The 21,704-nt window shown below is 40.8% G+C and overlaps 1 protein-coding gene and 1 non-coding gene across 2 annotated transcripts in view; both read right to left on the bottom strand.

The window, feature by feature from the left end:
- Glg1 (golgi glycoprotein 1) overlaps nt 1-21,704 on the bottom strand; it is a 124,332-nt gene that overhangs the window by 82,694 nt on the left and 19,934 nt on the right. The window lies entirely within an intron of this gene.
- On the bottom strand, nt 6,587-6,745 carry LOC123457984. The gene has a single exon (XR_006635326.1). It is a non-coding gene; the product is annotated as a U1 spliceosomal RNA (small nuclear RNA).

Raw genomic sequence — 21,704 nt, 5'->3', positions numbered from 1 at the left:
ACCCTTAAACTTCGCAGGCATGCACCTTAACTTCTAAGCCATCTCTCCAGCCCAAACAGGATTCTTAAGGAAGCCAAAGGGTAATTTGTTTTGTAGCAAACTATAAAATTTTGAGAATTCAACAGCGAAAATTCTCACAGGACAGCATATGCATGGCTGCAGCTTGGCCTCACCAGAAGCTGTGGTTTTCTATCCCCTGCTCTGTCTTTAGAAAGGACTCTACGTTCTAAAGAACCACCTTTCTGACATCAGTTCAATCCTGAGGCTTAACAACAGGCTACTAACCAGCTGGTTCCTATACACCTGTCTATGTCCAACCCTCAAACCACACATGTTCTCATCCTTTGGGACAGGAGTAGCATTGTCTTAGCAGTTAATGGTTTTTGTGGTAGAGAGGGGGTTCTCCCAGGGCTGGTGAGCAGTGACAGGCCACATTGAACAGGCTGTAGATGATCTCATCATCCTCTACTTTGGAACCTTGTTCTTATAGCAGTATTCAGTGTTCACATAGCTGGTTTTAGGTCAGAGAGCTGGCACCGCCTCTGCTGATATAGTGTAGGCACAAATGGGTGAGAGCACTGTGTATGTGCAAACCCATTATGTTTGGGGGAGGGGGCAGGTTTTGAGGTATGGTCTCACTCTAGCCAAGGCTGACCTGAAGTTCACTATGTAGCCTCAGGGTGGCCACAAATTCAGCAATCCTCCTGCCCTGCCTGGGATTAAAGGCATGCACCACTATGCCTGGTTCCCACTATTATTATTTTTTTAATATTTATTTTATTAGAGACAGAGAGGGGGGACAGAGGAAGGGGGGAAAGAGAGTTAGAGAGAGAGAATGGGCACTCCAGGGCCCTAGCCATTGCAAATAAATCCAGATGCATGTGTCACCATGTGCATCTGTCTTATGTGGGACCTGGAGAATTGAACCTGTGTCCTTAGGCTTCACAGGCAAGTGCCTTAACCACTAAGGCATCTCTCCAGCCCCCAATGTTATTCTTATTTTTTTTTGTTTTGTTTGAGGTAGGGTTTCATTCTAGTCCAGGCTGACCTGTAATTCACTATGTAGTCTCAGAGTGGCCTCAAACTCAATGGTGATTCTCCTGCCTCTGCCTCCCTAAAGGCGTACTAACCTGTCCGGCTCCCGCTATTTTTTAATGATATTAAGAGACTTCACTTTTTCATTCTCATTCTTTGAGTGTACACAGCAGTTTTCTGGAAAGCTGTCTGATGTGTGTGATGTTTTTCTTCTTGAGAGTTTTTTTTTTTTATGGTACTGGGGTTTGAACCTAGAGCATCATACATGCTAGGCATGAGATGTGATAGCTTCATCATAAGACTGAACAGAAAAGCAGATATGAGAACTTAACTTTTCCTGTTGGCAGACATTAGAGATTTGTAAAAGTATGAAACAAAAAATTAAAAAAACAAAAGGGGTAGGGGCTGAAGAGATGGCTCAGTGACATGGGGATAGCCCCATAAATCTACCCATGGTTTAATATGTGTTGCTTCCCTATTAAAGAATGCTTATGCCCACTTAAATAAGAACAAAGGATACTCCCAAATTATTTCTAAGTATATATTACAGCACAGCCTGTAGAACTTGTTACACAGCACACCAGGACCTCTAGCTACTGCAAACGAACTCCAGACATGTAGCACTTTGTGCACCTGGCTTTACAAGGGTATTGGGGAATCAAACTGGGGTCATTAGGCTTTGAAAGCAAGAGTCTTAAGCTCTGAGCCATCTCTTCAGCCCAGATATAAGATCCTGAACTTGAATTTTATTAAGGTTTTTATTTCTTAGTAAAACATTAAGGGATTAAATAGTTTTAATCTTGTTTGCTCATGTTTTAAGACTCTGAAGAGCTTGTGTACGTAGGAACAAGTGAACAGATAAAGATATCTTTATATAGCCAAACAAACTAGGGTTTAATTTAGAACTCTTCTCTTTTGTCATAGTGGGGTACTGACCCAGTAAGTCCCACATGCTAGTCAACCTAGACCTCCTGAGAGATGTTTATAGCCTGCTACAGTAAATCAATACCTTAACACATCAAATTCAAATTTAAGTTCATTCATTTTGTGAACATAAATGTTACTTGTCCTCAACAGGAAAACTTCAATAAAATCAAAGATTTTGACAATCCAGTTTAAATGTCACAAATCTGTTCTGGTTTATTCTTTTCAATCAACTGACAGTAACCTGTAATAAAATCAATGACTTTTACAATCTGGTTAAATGTCATGAATCTTTTTGGGTTTGTTCTTTTCAATTACCTGACAGTCACCTGTAAGAGGGTAATACAAAACAGTGCAAAAGGAGGTCCAGAGCTAGGGTACTCCAATTCTTCCAGTCATGCTCAGGCCTTGAAGTAGTGTACTTAAAAAACTTTCATCATTAAAATTGTTATTCTTTGTAAGAGCGTTGAGAAATCTAATGTCTAAAACACAAGGTTTAAATTTAAGGTTTCTGAAACTAATCTGAACCAGAAATAAAGAAGGTAAGGATCTATGACTTAGAAGATAACTTGGGACAATTTTAAACTAATTACAAGCTAATGCAGTTTGAAAAGAGAGAAGTGAATGCATTAATCTTTCTTCCCAAAATACTTAACACTGAACAAGTGATCTCAACACCCATAATCTTCCAAAATAATATATTCAACAGCTACTAAAAGAGAACAAAGAAACAAGTCTAAGAATAGTAAGTTGACACCCCAGTTTAAAACAATTTCCTAGTACACAGAAGGATGAGGCAGGTGAATGCTAGTCTGGGGTATAAAGTGAGGACCCTATGTCTAAAATAAATAGGGAGATGGTTTGCCTGTAAAGCATAAGGGCCCAGGTTCAACTCCCCCAGTAAACTTGCAAAGCCAGATATACAAAGTGGCAATATGCCTCTGGAGTTCATTTGCAATGGTTAGAGGCTCTGGTGTATCCACTGTCATTCATACAGTCTCTCCTTTCCCTCTCTCTGCTTGCAAATAATGAATACAACTATAAAAATTCCAAAAACAACAACAACAACAAAAAACAGCAGGTGTGGTGGCACACACCTTTAATGCCAGCACTTGGGAGGTAAAGGTAGGAAGATAAGAGTGCTATGAGTTTGAGGCCAGCCTAGGCTATTGAGAGACTTGATCTCAAAAACAAAACAAAAAATTCAAAAAACAGCCAGGCGTGGTAGCGCACACCTTTAATCCCAGCACTTGGGAGGCAGAGGTAGGAAGACTGCGTTGAGTTTGAGGCCACCCTGAGACTACATAGTGAATTCCAGGTCTGCCTGAGCCAGAGCGAGACCCTACCTTGAAAAAAAAAAAAAAAAAAAAAAAAAAGTGAAATCTACAAACAGAAACAAACAAAAAAAAAAAAAAATGAAGCACAGGTATGTTTTCCCCTTAAGGATGACTAATCATATTGTTTTAGAATTAAAGGTAGACCTAGCTTATGTAAGTAACTACCACTAAAATAGACCAGACACAACAAAAGTGTATTGCATCAGCATATTATCTTAAGGGTACAATTTATACTTATGACAAAATTCATTTTTTCTCATATTTGACTTTCCTGTTTGTGGATAATAAGTAAAGCAACTCACTATGTAAGACTAAAGTTCTTTTCAATCTAACTCCTACACTGAACAATAATTTGGGTAAAGCTAATCATTGATTTCATTTTCAGCCAGGAGAATAGTCTGAATTTGAGCTATAGTGAAAAGAGAAAAACAAGTTTCACGAACTTTTCTCTCATAAATATTAGTTAAAATCTTATCTTTCTGAAGCCACATGACAATTTTGACAGAATAATTACCAACACAAAACAGTTTACAAGAGTCATGCATGTGGAGTTCGTTTGCAGTGGCAGGACATCCTGGTACTCCCATTCTCTCTCTCTTTGAAAATAAACAAAAACAAATTTGAATATATAAAATAGCTACACGTAGTGGCATATGGCTTTAACCCCAGCACTTGGGAGGCTAAGATAGAAGGATCACAGTGAATTCAAAGTCTCCCTGAGACTACATAGTGAATTCCAGTTCAGCCTGAGCTAGAATGAGATGCTACCTCAAAAAAATAGAAACAAAAAATAAACAAATAAAATAAAAGGCACATGATCTTCCTTCCTACAATATTCATTCCGAAGTTTCTTTCTGGGGCTGGAGAGATGGTTCAGCAGTTGAGGCACTTGCCTGTAAAACCTAACCACCAGAGTTCAATTCCCCAATACCCATGTAAAATCAGATGCACAAAGTAGTGCATGCATCTGGAGTTTGCTCCTGGAGGTCCTGGCATGCCCATATCCATCTCCTACCCTGCATGCAAATAAACAAATAAAATTTTTTTAAAAAGTTTCTTGGGCTGGAGAGATAGATGGCTTAGCAGTTAAGGCATTTGCCTGCAAAGCCAAAGCACTCAGGTTTCATTCACCAGGACCCACGTTAGCCAGATGCACAAGGTGGCACATGCATCTGGAGTTCATTTGCAGTGGCTGGAGGCCTGGAGTGCCCATTCTCTCTCTCTCTCGCTCTCTCCCTGTCTCTTTCTGTCAAATAAATAACCAAATAAATATAAAATATTTAAAGCCAGGTGTGGTGGCGTATGCCTTTAATCCCAGCACTTGGGAGGCAGAGGTAGGAGGATCGCAATGAGTTTGAGGCCACCCTGAGGCTACATAGTGAAGTTCAGGTTAGCCTGAGCTAGAGTGAGACCCTCCCTCAAAAAATAAATAAATAAAAAAATAAAAGTTTCTTTCTGTTGGTTAAAGATCCCATGAAAATATAAATATAAACATAGTTGCATAACATGGTCAAATGCTGAAGCCAGGAGGAAAGAGCTGAAAGACTCAACAGATAGGATACCATGATATACTTCCTATACCCTGTTCAACATGCTGACTTTAATAAGATAAGCATATGGGAGCAGCAGCTCTGCTTCATGTCAAGTAATGTCTCTACAATGAGTGGGTTTTCTACCGTAACAGCATTTCTACCATATGGTGCAGCTTTTGTTGGCAATGGCAGGATGGAAGATGCCAAAAACTCAATGTGCTATTCTGGGACATTAAACATGATAGATACCACATGATAGATACCAAATTTAAAACATAGGTTTTGCTTTTTTTTTTTTTATTAAAAAAGATTTTTGTGGCAGGTGTGGTGGCACACACCTTTAATCCCAACACTTGGGAAGCACAGGTAGAAGGGTCACTGTGAGTTCAAGTTCACCCTGAGCTAGAGTGAGACCCTACCTCAAACACTCTTTGTTAACTTTAAGATTTAAAAAAAAAAATGGGGTGCTGGAGAGATGGATCAGCTGTTGTAGCATTTGCCTGCAAAGCCAAAGGACCTAAGTTTGATTCCCCAGGACCCACGGAAGCCAGATACGCAAGGTGGCACATGCATCTGGAGTTCGTTTACAGTGGCTGGAGGCCCTGGTGCACCTATTCTCCCTCCCTCCCTCCCTCCTCTCTGCCTATACCTGTATTGGGCTGGAGGGATGGCTTAGCAGTTAAGGCATCTGCCTGCCGAAGCCAAAGGATCCTGGTTCGATTCTTCAGGACCCACGTAAGCCAGATGCACAAGGGGGCATGTATTTGGAGTTCATTTGCAGTGGCTGGAGGCCCTGGCCCACCCATTCTCTCTCTCTGCTTCTTTCTCTCTCTCAAATAAATAAATAAATAGTATTTTAGAAAAGATTTAAAAAATTTAAGTTTCCCTTAGGTAATAGTTCTCACTCTTTAAAATATGACAAAAATTCTGGGCTGGATGGCTGGCTTAGTGGTTAAGGCATTTGTTTGCAAAATCAAAGGACCCTGGTTCAATTCCCCAGGACCCACATTAGCCAGATGCACAAGAGGGTGCAGGTGGCTGGAGTTTGTCTGCAGTGACTGGAGGTCCTGGCATGCCCATTCTTTGTCAAATAAACAAGAATAAAATACTTTAAAATATGACAAAAATGCAAAGAAGACATTGAAAACACCTTTGGCAAAAAAGTCTGAAAAAACTGATGCAGAGACATAAATAAAATCACTCTAGCTACACCACAAATATAAAGCTGCAATGCACAGAAAAACAGCATTTGGGGTTTTACAATTTTATAGCAGGTATGAGATGACATCAGATCAATGGAATGAATCTGTCTGTACTGTTCTCCAGCCACACTCCATCTCTCCACTTTTCGCACAACACAGCACCAGCCACTCAAACAAGCTGATCTGATATTTGAAGTTAGTGAATTCTTATTAAGATTCATGGTGAACTAGAAAAATAACAGTGTGGTAGAATATTTGCCTATCACTCATTAAACACAAAGTTTAATTTCCAGCAGTGGGTGAGGGGAAAAAGTCCTATTAAATATAACCTCAGCCAGATGTGATGGCACACATGTTTAATCCCAGCACTCTTGAGGCAGAAATAGGAGGATCACTGTGAGTTCATGGCCACCTAAAGACTACATATTGAATTCTAGGTCAGCCAGGGCTAGAGTGAGACCCTACCTTCAAAAACAAACAAAAAACCCCAGTTATTTATATACTATAAACTCGGCCCTACATCTGGCTAACAAAGTTCATAATTCTTTCTTTGTTCCTTGAGCACAAACATAGTCCCCCAGTACCACAAATTATGCAGCCAAGTTTCCCACATTTGGGGAAACCTCAGGGGTCAGCACATCTGGAGTGCAATGGATAAGCCTTGCCCTGGGAAGACCACCTTTGTGATCATGGCATCTTCCCCCCAGGTAAGAATAAAGTTCATAATTCTAAAAGCAATAGCTTCAAATTAGGGCTGGCAATACAAATTCCAGGATTTTTGTACTTCCTCATTTTTTGATGTTAAACTTTTCTAATCTTTTTCTTAAATAGGTTAACTATAGGTAATAAAAATAGCATTTCAGGGCTGGAGAGATGGCTTAGCAGTCAAGGCACTTGTCTGCAAAGCCTAAGACCCATGTTCTACTCTCCAGATCCCACCTTAGCCAGATGCACAAAGGTGAGCCAAATGCAAGTTTGCACATGTCCACTAGGTGGTACAAGCATCTGGAGTTCCACTGCAGTGGCTCAGGCCATGGTATACCGATTCTCACTCTTGCTCTCTCTAGAGTAAAATGTTGTAATAGCTCTTCAAATAAATCTCCTATAAAACAGTATTAAAAAAAAAATAGCATTTCAGGCTAGGGAGTTGGCTCAATGGCATTTGCTCCAAAGCCTGACAGTCTGGCATGCCCCTACTGTCTATCTCAGCTAGACAGAAAATTTTATTTATTTATTTATTCATTCATTCATTCTTTATTTTTCATTCATTTTGAGTCAGGGTCTCGCCCTAGCCCAGGTTCATCTATGTACTCCCAGGTTAGCCTTGAATTCACAGCAATCCTTCATATCTCTGGCCCGAGTGCTGGGATTAAAAAGTGTATGCCACTACACTTGCCTAGCTCAGAGGTGGGGCAGGGGAGAATGGGCATACTAGGACCTTAGCTGTTGCAAACGAGCTCAAGACTTATGTGCCACCTTGTGCATCTAGCTTTATGTAGGTACTAGGGAATTAACTCAGGTTGTTAGGCTTTGCAGGCAAGCACCTCAACTGCTGAGTGATTGCTCCAGCCAGTTTTTTTGTTGTTCTTTTGTTTTTCAAGGTAGGGTCTCACTCTGACCCAAGCTAACCTGGAATTCACTGTGAAGTCTCAGGGTAGCCTTGAACTCATGATGATCCTCCTATCTCTGCTTCCTGAGTGCTGGGATTAGAGGATGTACCACCAAGCTCAACTTTTCCAAATTTGTCTTTGAAATTGGCATTTCATTTACTTTGAGCTGGTAAAATGGGTTTCATGAATTGTTTATATAAGGCATGGTGTTTTACTTAACAAAATATTAATCTGTGCTAATTATCACTAAAATATGCTTATATTTTCATGCCTTAGAAATATGTTGTTTCAGGAACAATTAGCCTAAGATCTTTTTCGGTGGTAAGCTCAGAATCACTGTTTCATACACAGAAAGTTGTTACTGGTGATAATTCATCTACTTGATGAACTGTAAGATTTAATTACAAATTCCTAAATCATAAGTGATTCTTTTTTGCTCTTAATACAATCATCTAGGAGATATCCATTAGTACATAAATAGGCCCACAGCAAGATGTTGGTAGCGAGCAAGACCAGGAACTTCTGGATTACTTTACCCCTCCCTCTTTTATTTATATATATATATGTGTGTGTGTGTGTGTGTGTGTGTGTGTGTGTGTGTGTATATATACACACATATATATACATACACACATATATATACACACACATACATACATACATATATATATGGATATACATATTTATGTTTATTTATTTGACAGAGAAAGAGGGAGAGAGAAAGAATGGTGGCACCAGGACCTCCAGCTACTGCAAGCAAACTACAGTCGCATGAGCCCCCTTGTGCATCTGGCTAACGTATGTCCTGGGGAATCGAACCTGGGTCCCTTTGGCTTTGCAGGCAAATGCTATCCCTCCAGCCCCACCTCCCTCTTTTTAAAAATTAAGTAATTTAGCTGGGGGTATTAGCACATACCTTTAATCCTAGCACTTGGGAGGCAGAGGTAGGAGGCCACCCTGACATTACCGAGTGAATTACAGTACAGGTCAGCCTGGGCTAGAGCGAGACCCTATCTTGAAAACCAACCAAACAACAACAACAAAAAATAAGTAATTTGTGTATATATTTTTTGTTTGTTTGTCTAGCCCAGGCTGATCTGGAACTCACTCTGCAGCTCCAGGCAGGCCCAGAATTCACAGCAATCCTCCTACCTCAGCCTCCAATGCTGGGATTATGCCCTGCTCTTTCCTCGTTTTTCCTAATTTTTTCTTTATTTTTATTTGCAAGGAGAAAGGGGGGAAGAGAGAAAAAAAATGAATGGGTATACAAGGGTCTCTTGCCACTGCTAATGAACTCCAAATGCATACACCATTTTGGGCATCTGGCTTTACATGTTCACTGGAGAATTGAACCCGGGCTGTCAGACTTTATAAGCAAGTACCTTTACCTACTGAGCCATCTCCTCAGCTCTTATAATTTTAACAATGTTCACACACACACCCCTTTTTCTTTGAGATACTGGAGATCAAACCCAAAACCTCCTATATGCTAGGTTTGCATTCTGCCAATGAATAGTACCCTCAGTCCTCAAGCTTTCTTTTGTTCAGCATATTTTCTTCACAAATAACTAAATATGTTTTGTTAAAAAGCACTCCAGGCCAATGAGAGATCTTGTCTTCAAAAAGGTAGATAGCACCCAAGGAATGACAACAAGGTTTTTCTGACCTCTAGGTGCATACACCTACACATGCATACACACATTTAGAAACAAAGAAAAACGCCAAAAGTATTCAATATTTTTATTTTATTTACTTGTAAACAGAGACAGAGAAAGAGAATATGTGTACCAGGGCCACTTGCCACTGTGAACAAACTCCAGATGCATGAGCCACTTTGTGCATCTGACTTTATGTAGGTACTGGGGAACTGAACCCTCACTGGCAGTCTTTGGAAGCAAGCACCTTTAACTGCTGAACCACATCCCAAGCCCCAAAAGCATTTTTTTGTTTGTTTGTTTTTTTGGACGTAGACTCTTGAAATTTATTCTGCAGTCTAGACTGGCCTCAAATTGCACAACGATCCTCCTGAACTCTGCCTCCCGAGTGCTGAGATTAAAGGCATATACCACATCTGATCCTAGAAGTATTTTAAAAAAGTAATGTGGGGGTGGGGAGGGAGGGAATTACCATGGGATATATTTTATAATCATGGAAAATGTTACTCCCATTTTTGGTTAGAGAAACTTTTCATTTCAGATGGTGGTGACCACTGGGGTGACTGAAAAATGTCTAAAGCACTGATAAGTGACAGTGGAGTATTCTGCACCCTCAAAGGATCAGCATCCACTGTGGAAGAGGTAGAAGAAAGAATATGAGCCAAAACCAAAATAAATAAATAAAATGAAAGAATAGGGCTAGAGAGATGGATTAGCAGTTAAGGCACTTGCCTGTAAAGCCAAAGGACCCAGGCTCAATTCCCCAGGACCCATATAAGCCAGATGCACAAGGTGGTGCACGCATCTGAGTCCATTTGCAATGGCTGGATACCACACCCATTCTCTCTCTCTAGCTGCCTCTCTCTGAAAGAAAGAAAGACTATAAGAGCCAAAGGGGAGGACTGCTTACAATGCAGCAATCCAGACCCAAAGTGACCTCACAGTGGTTAACATTACCTACACAAGACCTGCATCACAGAAGGGAAGAAAAGTATGGCACCAAAATGGAAGTCTAGCTTAAATGAAGAAGGGACTCAATGTAGGGGGGATTTGGGAAGAAGGAAAGGAGAGTATTTGGATGGGATTATGATCATGGTATATTGTTTTTATTTATGGAAGTTGTCAATAAAATTTTTTTTTTTTTTTGGTTTTTTTGGTTTTTCGAGGTAGGGTCTCACTCTGGTCCAGGCTGACCTGGAATTAACTCTGTCATCTCAGGGTGGCCTTGAACTCAAGGCAATCCTCCTACCTCTGCCTCCCTGAGTGCTGGGATTAAAGGCGTGCGCCACCACGCCCGGCGTCAATAAAATTTTTAAAGACCTAAACAAATAAAGGAAAGTTTTTGTTTGTTTGGTTTTGTTTGTTTGGTTTTTCAAAGTAGATTCTTGCTCTAGCCCAGGCTGACCTGGAATTCACTATGTAGTTTCAGGGTAGCCTTGAAGTCACAGTGGTCCTCCTACCTCTGCCTCCAGAGTACTGGAATTTAAGGCATATGCCACCATGCCTGGCAGAAAGTTACTTTTTAATCTAGTCCATGTTTATTTACAACTATAATAACAGTATTATTCTTTCAAAGAAATCCTCAGGCATTATGTATACTAAATACTACATGCAGCGCATTATATAACCAAATTCAAGAAAACATGAAAAAAAGCAGCATATACTATTTTAAGATATTAGTGCTAATTATTCTACATTTTCAAATGGATCTGTTTAAGACTTTAAACTACATTTAAGGGCTGGAGAGATGGCTTAGCGGTTAAGGTGCTTGCCTTAGGACTCAAATTCAATTCCCTAGGACCCATGTAAGCCAGATGTACAGGGTAGCACACACACCTGGAGTTCGTTTGCAGTGGCTGGAGGCCCTGGTGCACCCATTCACTCCCCCCTCTCTCTGTCTCTCTCTCTCTGCCTCTTTGTATCTGTCAAATAAATTAAATAAAATGAAAATTTAAACTACATTTAAGGGGCTTGGAATATAACTAGATGGCTGAGTATTTGCTTACAACAGAGGAAGACCTAAGTTTGATCCCTAACATTGCATATGCTCAAACAGAGTATGATGGTGCATGCCTAGAATCCCAGTACTTAGGAAGAGAATCAGAAGTTAAAGGTCATCCTCAGCTACATACCCAAGGCCATCCTAGACTACAAGAGATCTTAGCCAACTAAATTAATTTACATTTAATAGTGAATTCTGTCCAGTGTCTTTAAAGATGTATGTTATACTTTAATAGCTTATATTTATAAAATCGCTATAGGATACATATTAGTCTCATAAATTACATTTTAAATCAGGCCTAGAAAAAAAAAATCACTGAATTTTTCACTTGTTTATTTGAAGTCTCAAGGACTTACAACAGGGGCTGAGGAGATGGTTTAGTGGTTAAAGGCACTTGCTTGCAAAGCCTGGTTCCTGGGGTCAATTCCTCAGCCACTGACATACAGCCAGACAGGCCCTCATTTATAGCTGCAAGAGAATCTAGCACATATATATGTGCATGCATTGTGCAAGTAAGTTTTTTTTCTTTTTCTTTTATTTTTCGTCTTTGGTTTTTTTGAGGTAGCATCTCAGTCTAGCTCAGGCTGACCTAGAATTCACTATGTAGTCTCAGGGCAATCCTACCACCTCTGCCTCCCGAGCACTGGGATTACATGCATATGCCACTGGCTTTAAGTAATTTTGAAAATGCAAAACAAATCAACTTAAATTTTGTGATATTCTTGAAAATAAAATTCCTTGGGTAACAGCAATGGCTCAGAGGCTTAAAGAAAATACAACATGGGGGTGGAGAGATGGCTTGGAGATTAACATGTTTGCTTGGGAAGCCTAAGGAACCAGGTTCTATGTCCCAGTACCCATATAAACCAGATGCACAAGGGGCCGCATGAGTCTGGAGTTCGTTTGTATTAGCTGGAGGTCCTGGTGTGCCCATTCTCTCTCTTTCTCAAATAAGTAAAAATAAATAAAATAGAGCCGGGCGTGGTGGCACATGCCTTTAATCCCAGCACTCGAGAGGCAGAGGTAGGAGGATCGCCGTGAATTTGAGGCCAGCCTGAGACTCCATAGTGAATTCCAGGTCAGCCTGGGCTAGAGTAAGACCCTACCTTGAAAAAAGAAAAAAAGAAAAATTGAAAAAAGAAAGAAGAAGCCAGGAGAGGTGGTGCACAACTTTAATCCCGGTACTCGGGAGGCAGAGGTAGGAGGATCACCGAGTTAGTTCGAGGCCACCCTGAGACTAAAGTGTGAATTCCAGGTCAGCCTGGGCTAGTGTGAGACCCTACCTCGAAAAACCAAAAAACAAACAAACAAACAAAAAAGAAAATGGGAAATGATGGCACACACCTTTAATCCCAGCACTTTGGAGGAAGAGGTAGGTGGATCATCATGAATTCCAGACACCTTGAGACTACATCCTGAATTCCAGGACAGCCTCGGCTAGAATGAGACCCTACCTCAAAACAAACAAACAAAAAAAAAAGGCTGGAGAGATAATTTTTTGTTATAAATCTGCTAATTATTCAGTGATTAGAATCACTCCAGTTTGACTTTATAATAATAAGTCAGCTAACAATGATCCTAGACATAATTCATTGTGCACAATGTAAGCTAAGTTTTATTATGATGCAACATAAACCAATGTACTACATGTGAGCATGCTACAAAGCATATGAGGAGTTTTCAAACTACATAAAAGACATGCTATAAGGCATGATAAGTGCTATAATCCTAGCACTTGGGAGGCTGAGGAAGGATTGCCTTGTGTCTTAGGTCACTGTGGACTACGCAGTAAATTGCAGGTCAAACTTCAGTTAAAAGTAAAACCCTTGCTCAGAAGAGGGTGGGGAAGTCACATAAAAGACAAAAATCTCATTTCTTAATGTACAATTACATTGACTACTACTTTTGACTTTGCAAATTATAACTTCAATGAGAGTAGGAAAAAAGCCCCACACACCAGCTGTCAAAATCTATTTACCATCATGCCAACTTGGCTCATCGTCTGTCATATTCTGCGATCTTCTGTTCAGTCACTTTTGTTTGTCCCTGTGTAGTGTGTGGTTGCACACACCTTTAATCACAGCACTTAGGATGCAGAAGTAGGGGGATCGCTCTGAATTTAAGGCCACCCTGAAACTGACAATATAGTGAATTCCAGATCAGCCTGAGCTAGAGCGATATCCTAACTTAAAAAAAAATTTAATATTTTTATTTATCTGACAGAGAAAGAGGGAGGCAGAGAGAGAAAGAATGGGCATACTAGGGCCTCCAGCCATTGCAAAACTCCAGACATGTTTGCCACCTTGTACATCTGGCCAACTTGGGTCCTGAGGAATTGAACCTAGGTCCTTTGGCTTTGCAGGCAAATGCCTTAATCACTAAGCCATCCCTCTAGCCCAAATTTTTTTTTAACAAAATGTTTGGATGTTCAAGAAAAGACACATGACACAGCTAACCTTAAGAACTGAAAAAACGGGCTAGAGAGATGGCTTAGCAGTTAAGCGCTTGCCTGTGAAGCCTAAGGACCCCGGTTCGAGGCTCGGTTCCCCAGGTCCCACGTTAGCCAGATGCACAAGGGGGCGCACGTGTCTGGAGTTCGTTTGCAGAGGCTGGAAGCCCTGGCGTGCCCATTCTCTCTCTCTCCCTCTATCTGTCTTTCTCTCTGTGTCTGCCGCTCTCAAATAAATAAATAAAATTTAAAAAAAAAATACCTTTAAAAAAAAAAAAGAACTGAAAAATCACAGCAGCAACTTAGTCCAAGTTAATGAAACATCTGATCTTCCTAAAATACTCTGCTAATTGCTACTTTAGCTAGTCCACAGTAATTAACCACACAGTTAAAGTGGAATGGTGATCAAAGTGATTTCCTAGGTATTAAGAAAAAGCTGTGGGGGGGGGGGGAGTAAAGAGATGGCTTACCAGTTAAGGCATTTGCCTGTGAAGCCTAAGGACCCAGATTCCATTCTCCAGGTCCCACATAAGCCAGAAGCACAAAGTAGCACATATGTCTGGAGTTCGTTTGCATTGGCTAGAGCCCATTTTCTTTCTCTCTCTCTCTCTCATTTGCTTGCTCAGTCTCCCTCTCTCTCTCCCTCTGTTTCTAATAAAAAAAGAAAAGAAAAGAAAAAGGACTGGAGAGATGGCTTAGTAGTTAAGGTGTTTGCCTGCAAAGCCAAAGGATCCCAGTTCAATTCTCTAGGACCCACATAAGGCCAGGTGCACAAGGGGACGTATGCATCTAGAGTTCATTTGTAGTGGCTGGAGGCCCTGATATGTCCATTCTTTCTCTCTCCCTCTGTCTCTTTCTCTCAAATCAATTTAGAAAGATATTTAAAAAAAAAAGAAAAAGAAAAAGAAAAGGCTGTCAGGCTGGGGAAACGGCTTAGCAATTAAGGCATGTTTGCCTGTGAAGTCTAAGGACCAAAGTTAGATTACTCAGGACCTATGTATGTCAAATGCACAAGGGGGCGCATGCTGTGCCTAGGGTTCGTTTGTAGTGGCTGGAGGCCCTAGCATGCTCATTCTCTCTATTTGCCTCTTTCGTTCTCTCTCAGATAAATAAAGCATGCACCAATCTACCAGGCACAAGAGTTTAAAAAAGTAAAAATTGAAAAAAGAAAAGAAAAAGCTGTCATTTCCTCAGCCACAACAGTAAGTAAATGAAAGACAAAATAATTGGGTATAAAAGATTTCGGGGGGGGGGTCTTGGGAGTATCTCAGTGAATAAAGGATTTTGTCACAAAGATATAAAGTGATTTAGAAAAAAAAATCTGACTAAAAATACACGTAGCCAGGTGGTGGCTCACATCATTAATCTCAACTTGGGAGGCAGATATAGAAGAATCACGGCTAGTCTGGAGCTACAGAGTAAGTTCTAGGTCAGCCTGGGCTAGAGCGAGACTCTACCTCAAAAACAAACAAAAAAATAGTATTGATAGTTGCTATAGTGCCTGGTATGTCCTATCACCTATGCCATATTAATGAGTAGGTGACACGTCTGATGGAAATTTATGGCTAAAAATCTTATATTGGAGCTGGGCATGGCGGTACACACTATTGATTCCAGCACTCAGGAGACAGAGGTAGGAGGATTGCAGTGAGTTCAAGGCCAGCCTGAGACTACATAGTGAATTCCAGGTCAGCCTGAGCTACAGGGAGACCCTACCTCAACACACCAAAAACAAAACAAAACAAAACAAACTTCCATCAGGGATGGAGAGATGGTTGGGCAGTTAAGGTAAGCTTGTATGCAAACACAATGACCCAGGTTTGATTCCTCAGTACCCAAATAATGCCAGATGCACAAAGTGGCACATGAGTCTGGAGTTCATTTGCAGTGGCTAGATGCCCTGGTGTGCTCATTCTCTCTCTCTCTGCAAATAAATAAATCCCAGCACTGGGGTGGCAGGTGGCAGAGATAAAAGGATTGCAATCAGTTTGACGCCACCCTGAGACTACATAGTGAATTCCAGGTCAGTCTGAGCTAGAGCAAGACCTCATCTCAAAAAACCAATGTATGTATATGTATGTATGTATGTGTAATAAATAAAAGCCAGGTGTGGTGGCGCATGCCTTTAATCCCAGCATTCGGAGGCGGGGGTACAAACAAAAAAATGCTTTTGGGGCCTGGGATATGGTTCAGCAGTTAAAGGTGGTTGCTTCCAAAGACTGCCAGTGTGGGTTCAATTCCCCAGTACCTACATAAAGTCAGATGCACAAAGTGGTACATGCATCTCAAGTTCAATTACAGTGGCTGGAGGCCCTGGTGTGCTCATTTTCTCTTTCTCTCTCTCAAGTAACTAAATAAAAATAAAGTTTAAAAAAAAAACAAAAAACTAGAGAAACAATCCAGGCATGGCAATGCATGCTTATAATCCCTGCCACTCCTGAGGTTGAGGCAGGAAGACCATAAATCCAAGACCAGCCCATGCTCAGGCTACATAACAAGACTGTAAACTACTTGCTCAACATGCACAGGACCTTGGGTTTACTCTCCATTACCTCAAAAAGGATGGGGGTGGAGAAGAAAAAGAGGAGAGAAAGAAAGGAAGGAAGGGGAAGGACTGTCTGTCTCTATTTGTGAAAAGCCAAGGCTTCAAGCTAATGCTGTCCTACAGTGAACATGTTTATAAAAGTGAAAATAAGGCTGATGCTGAAGTTTGCACAAATTTTAAAGGCTTATCAAAAGTTATTGTAACCGGGCATGGTGGCGCACGCTTTTAATCCCAGCACTTGGGAGGCAGAGGTAGGAGGATCGCCATGACTTTGAAGCCACCCTGAGACTACAGTGAATTCCAGGTCAGCCTGGGGAAGAGGGAGACCCTACCCCAGAAAAACAAAAACAAGATTATCTATAATATAATACAAGTTTCATATTCTCACACATTTAAGTAAATCTATTTGGATAAAGTGTTTCAATTGAAGAAGAAATCATCAGAAGGTAGATTCTAGGAAATAACAAAGAACTATGGGGCTGGAGAGATGGCTTAGCGGTTAAGCACTTGCCTGTGAAGCCTAAGGACCCCGGTTCGAGGCTCGGTTCCCCAGGTCCCTCGTTAGCCAGGTGCACAAGGGGGCACACGCATCTGGAGTTCGTTTGCAGAGGCTGGAAGCCCTGGCGCGCCCATTCTCTCTCTCTCCCTCTATCTGTCTTTCTCCCTATGTCTGTCGCTCTCAAATAAGTAAATAAAAAATGAACAACAACAAAAAATTTAAAAAAAAAAAAGAAGGTAGATTCTAGGAAATAACAAAGAACTATGGGGCTGGAGAGATGGCTTAGCGGTTAAGCGCTTGCCTGTGAAGCCTAAGGACCCCGGTTCAAGGCTCGATTCCCCAGGACCCACGTTAGCCAAATGCACAAGGGAGCGCACGTGTCTGGAATTCGTTTGCAGTGGCTGGAGGCACTGGCGCACCTATTCTCTTTCTCTCTCTGTCACTCTCAAATAAATAAATAAAAATGAACAAAAACGAAACAAAATAAAAAAAAAAAAAAGAACTCTGCAAAGTTAAAACAAAGGATGACTAGGAACCCACAAATACAAATGAAAAAAGGTTAAAGGACTATAATCTATAATATGAATCTTAAATATAAGTAGTATAAAACCTGAAGAGAGAGTCCTGTGTTTTACTATATACACTCTGACTTCATACCAAAACATTCACAATTAAGTGACTTACATATCCACTTTGTTCTCTATTTGAACATATTACATACTTGTCAGTTTTTAGAGGTATATTTTAATTAATTAATTAATTTACTTATTTATTTATTTATTTATTTTGGTTTTTCAAGGTAGGGTCTCACTGTGGCCCAGGCTGACCTGACATTAACTATGTAGTCTCAAGGTGGCCTCAAACTCACAGTGATCCTATTACATCTGCCTCCCAAGTGCTGGGTTAATCACACCACCATGCCTGGCTTTATTTCTAAAGAATAGAATCTATGTAACAGCAAATTTGATCTCTTAAAATACTGTTTATGGGGGCTGGAAAGATGGCAAAGCCAAAGGATCCAGGTTCAATTCTCCAGGACCCAAGTAAGCAAGATGCACAAGGGGGTGAATGCATCTGGAGTTCATTTGCAGTGGTTGGAGGCTCTGGCATGCCCATTCTCTCTGCCTCTTTCTCGCTCTCAAATAAATAAATAAATAAATAAATAAATAAAATATATTTTTTTAAAAAAAACTGTTTACAGGCTGGAAAGATGGCTTAGCAGTTAAGGCAAAGCCAAAGGACCCAGATTCAATTCCCCAGGACCCTCTTAAACCAGATGCACAAGGTGGTGCATGTGTTTGGAGCTCCTTTACAGTGGCTGAAGACCTTGATGCCTCCCATTCTCCCTCTCTCAAATAAAATTAAATTAAAATTTTAAAAGGAAGGGCTTAATTTTAAAAAAATTGTTTACTACTGCGGATGTTGATGATTCATGACTGATGAATGAGACTGAGACAAGGAAATAGACTATAATTGATCTGTTAGAATAGGTAAAAAGATTTCCACAGACTCAGCCAACTGATCTTATTCTACAGCTACTGACTTGTCTGTATACTATCTGTAGTGCAACATAGTCTACTTTATTCTTCAGTTTCATAAGATTTCTTGTTTTTTAAAGTTCAGTTTCATAGTACACATCATGGAATGTGTCTTATGAAAACTAAATGTGGATTCTAAGAAATCAAGAGGTAGACTGGATGTACAGTGGGAAAGGAGGAAGGGAGGGGAGAGACAGAGAGGAAAAAAAAAGAAAGAGAAAGAAAAAGGGGGAGAGGGAATATCCAAAAGCTACTGTTAGTATATAACTAAAACATTAGGTAAATACAAGAATAAAGAATAGCAGGAGCCGGCGGGCGTGGTGGTGCATGCCTTTAATCCCAGCACTCGGGAGGCAGAGGTAGGAGGATTGCCATGAGCTCGAGGCCACCCTGAGACTCCATAGTGAATTCCAGGTCAGCCTGGGCTAGAGTGAGACCCTACCTCAAAAAACCAAAACAAAACAAAAAAAGAATAGCAGGGCACGGTTGGAGGTAAAGATAGGAGAATCTTTGTGAGTTTGAGGTCAGCCAGGGACTACCAGAGTGAGTTCTGGCCTGGAGAGGTGGCTTAGCAGTTAAGCGCTTGTTCATGAAACCTAAGGACCCTGGTTTGTGGCTCAATTCCCCAGGACCCACGTTAGCCAGATGCACAAGGGGGCACACGCGTCTAAGTTCGTTTGCAGTGGCTGGAAGCCCTAGTGCCCCCGTTCTCTCTCTCTCTCTCTCCCTCACTCTCTTTCCCAATCTGCCTCTTTCTCTCTGTGTCTGTCCCTCTCAAATAAATAAATAAAAACAAACCAAAAAAAAATTTTTTTAAAAAGAGTGAGCTACAGGTCAGAAAGAAAGAAAAAGAAATGTCAGCTGTTAGAAATTTATACAGATGGGCTAGGATTCTGAACCAGAGTTCATGGTTACTCTAAGAATGTTTAGTAGTAGGGTGTGGTGGCACACAACTTTAATCCAAGGACTGGGGAGGCAGAGGTAGGAGGATTGCCTTTAGTTTGAGGCCAGTCTGAGACTCGTAAATTCCTGGTGAGCCTGGGCTACAGCAAGACCCTACCTCGAAAAAACAAAAATAAATAAATGTTTAGGAGCAATAGCAAATGAGAATTTTTGTTTTGAGACAGTCTTGCTCTAGGCCCAGATGGACATAAAACTCATGTTCCTCCTGCCTCAAGTATTAGGATGACAGATGCATGCAACCCCACCACGCAACAATTGAGGACTTGAAAAGGGCATGTTTCTAACACTCAAGAGATCTCTATTTAAAGACCTTACCTAGCCCGATATACACAGCAATGACCAACTGCCTGAAACAAAATGGAAAGCAACGACCAGCACCCAAGATTTTCCTCTGGCCTCCACACATCCTACTATGGCACATGAGCTCCTACACATGCATGCACACACAAGTTAAAAATAAAAATATGGGGCTGGAGAGATGGCTTAGCGGTTAAGCGCTTGCCTGTGAAGCCTAAGGACCCCGGTTCGAGGCTCGGTTCCCCAGGTCCCACGTTAGCCAGATGCACAAGGAGGCGCATGCATCTGGAGTTCGTTTGCAGAGGCTGGAAGCCCTGGCACACCCATTCTCTCTCTCTCCCTCTATCTGTCTTTCTCTCTGTGTCTGTCGCTCTCAAATAAATAAATAAAAAATGAACAAAAAATAATTTTAAAAAAATCCATTTTAAAAAATAAAAAAATAAAAATAAAAATAAAATAAAAATATGGGGCTGGAGAGATGGCTTAGTGGTTAAGCGCTTGCCTGTCAAGCCTAAGGACCCGGTTTGAGGCTCGATTCCCCAGGGCCAAGTTAGCCAGATGCACAAGGGGGCTCACACATCTGGAGTTCATTTGCAGTAGCTGGAGGCCCCGGCACGCCCATTCTCTCCCCCTCTCTCTCTCTCTCTCTCTCTCTCTCTCTCTCTCTCTCTCTCTCTCTCTCTCTCTCTGCCTTTCTCTCTGTGTCTGTTGCTCTCAAATAAATAAATAAATAAATGAACCAAAAAATTAAAAAAATTAACAACTCCATGATATTAAAAGTCAGAATGGATTTGATGACAATAAATGAAAAGAATATGGGGGGCTAGGGAGATTACTGATAAAGCACTTGCTATACAAGTATTAGAACCTGAGTAGACTCCCAGCACCCACATTAAGTTACAGACGCATCCTCAATGTAAGTGCACACATGTGTACCCACACATACACTGCATGCTTATATACATACACATAATGTACATTGATCAAAATTTAAAACAAATGGATGAAAATCATTAAAAACATGAAAAAGACAGCCAGGAGTGGTGGCACGTGCCTTTAATCCCAGTACTTGGGAGGCAGAGGTAGGAGCATTACCATGATCAAGGATACCCTGAGACTACATAGTGAATTCTAAATCAGCCTGGGCTAGAGCAAGACCCTACTTCAAAAAAAAAAAAAAAAAAAAAAGCATGAAAAAGGCAACTCAATGCATAGAAGAAAATAATCTGTAAGCCATCTACTTAATCAGTTAATATTCATAATATACAACAACTCAACAATGAAAAAAGCAACCTGGAAGGGCACAGTCGCACATGCCTTTAATTTTAATCCCAGTACTTGGGAGGCAAAGGTAGTTAACTGGGATGTAATTATCAGTACGCTAATTCCTCAAATACACTAATATGGTCTCAATTAGTCAAAATCTAGGTTCCACAGGAACTGTTTCATTTTTTTTTAAGTATTTTTATGTATTTGATTGAGAGAAAGAAATAATATGGCCATGTCAAGGTCTCTTGCTGCTGCAAAGGAACTTCAGACATATGTGTAATTTCGTCCATCTGGCTTTATGTGGTTACTGGGGAATTGAATCGAGGATGGCGGACTTTGCAAGCAAGTGCCTTTAACAGCTGAGCAATCTCTCCAGACCCTGTCCTATTTTTCTACAAAACATGCTCTTTTCTATGTCACTTGATCTTAGCCAGATGACTAAGTGATTCTTAGTCATTAACCTTAATTGTGTCATTGCCCTAGTGATTACTACCACCTCCTTTTTGTTAAGTATTTTTGTTTTGTTTTGTTTTGTTTTGTTTTTCAAGGTAGAGTCTTGCTCTGGCCCAGGGTAGAATTCACTATGTAGTCTCAGGGTAGCCTGGAACTCATACTGATCTTCCTAGCCCTGCCTCCCAGCGCTGGGATTAAAGGTGCGACCACACCCAGCCTTGTAAATCTACTTTTAGCTCTCAACCTTCCACTCTTGTTCCTTACAATTCTTTCAGCAAGCCTCTTTTCAAGCCTTAATTGTGAGAATTCCCTAGGGTTTAGTCCTCAGAACCATACTCTGTATTTATACATTCTTTAGGAGGGCTCCACCATTTTCATGGCTCCAACTATAGCC

This window comes from Jaculus jaculus, chromosome 1, assembly GCF_020740685.1.
Source record: "Jaculus jaculus isolate mJacJac1 chromosome 1, mJacJac1.mat.Y.cur, whole genome shotgun sequence".
Taxonomy (NCBI): Eukaryota; Metazoa; Chordata; class Mammalia; order Rodentia; family Dipodidae; genus Jaculus; species Jaculus jaculus.
Note: the sequence above shows the minus strand (reverse complement) of the source record. Positions and strands in the feature narration are given on the sequence as shown.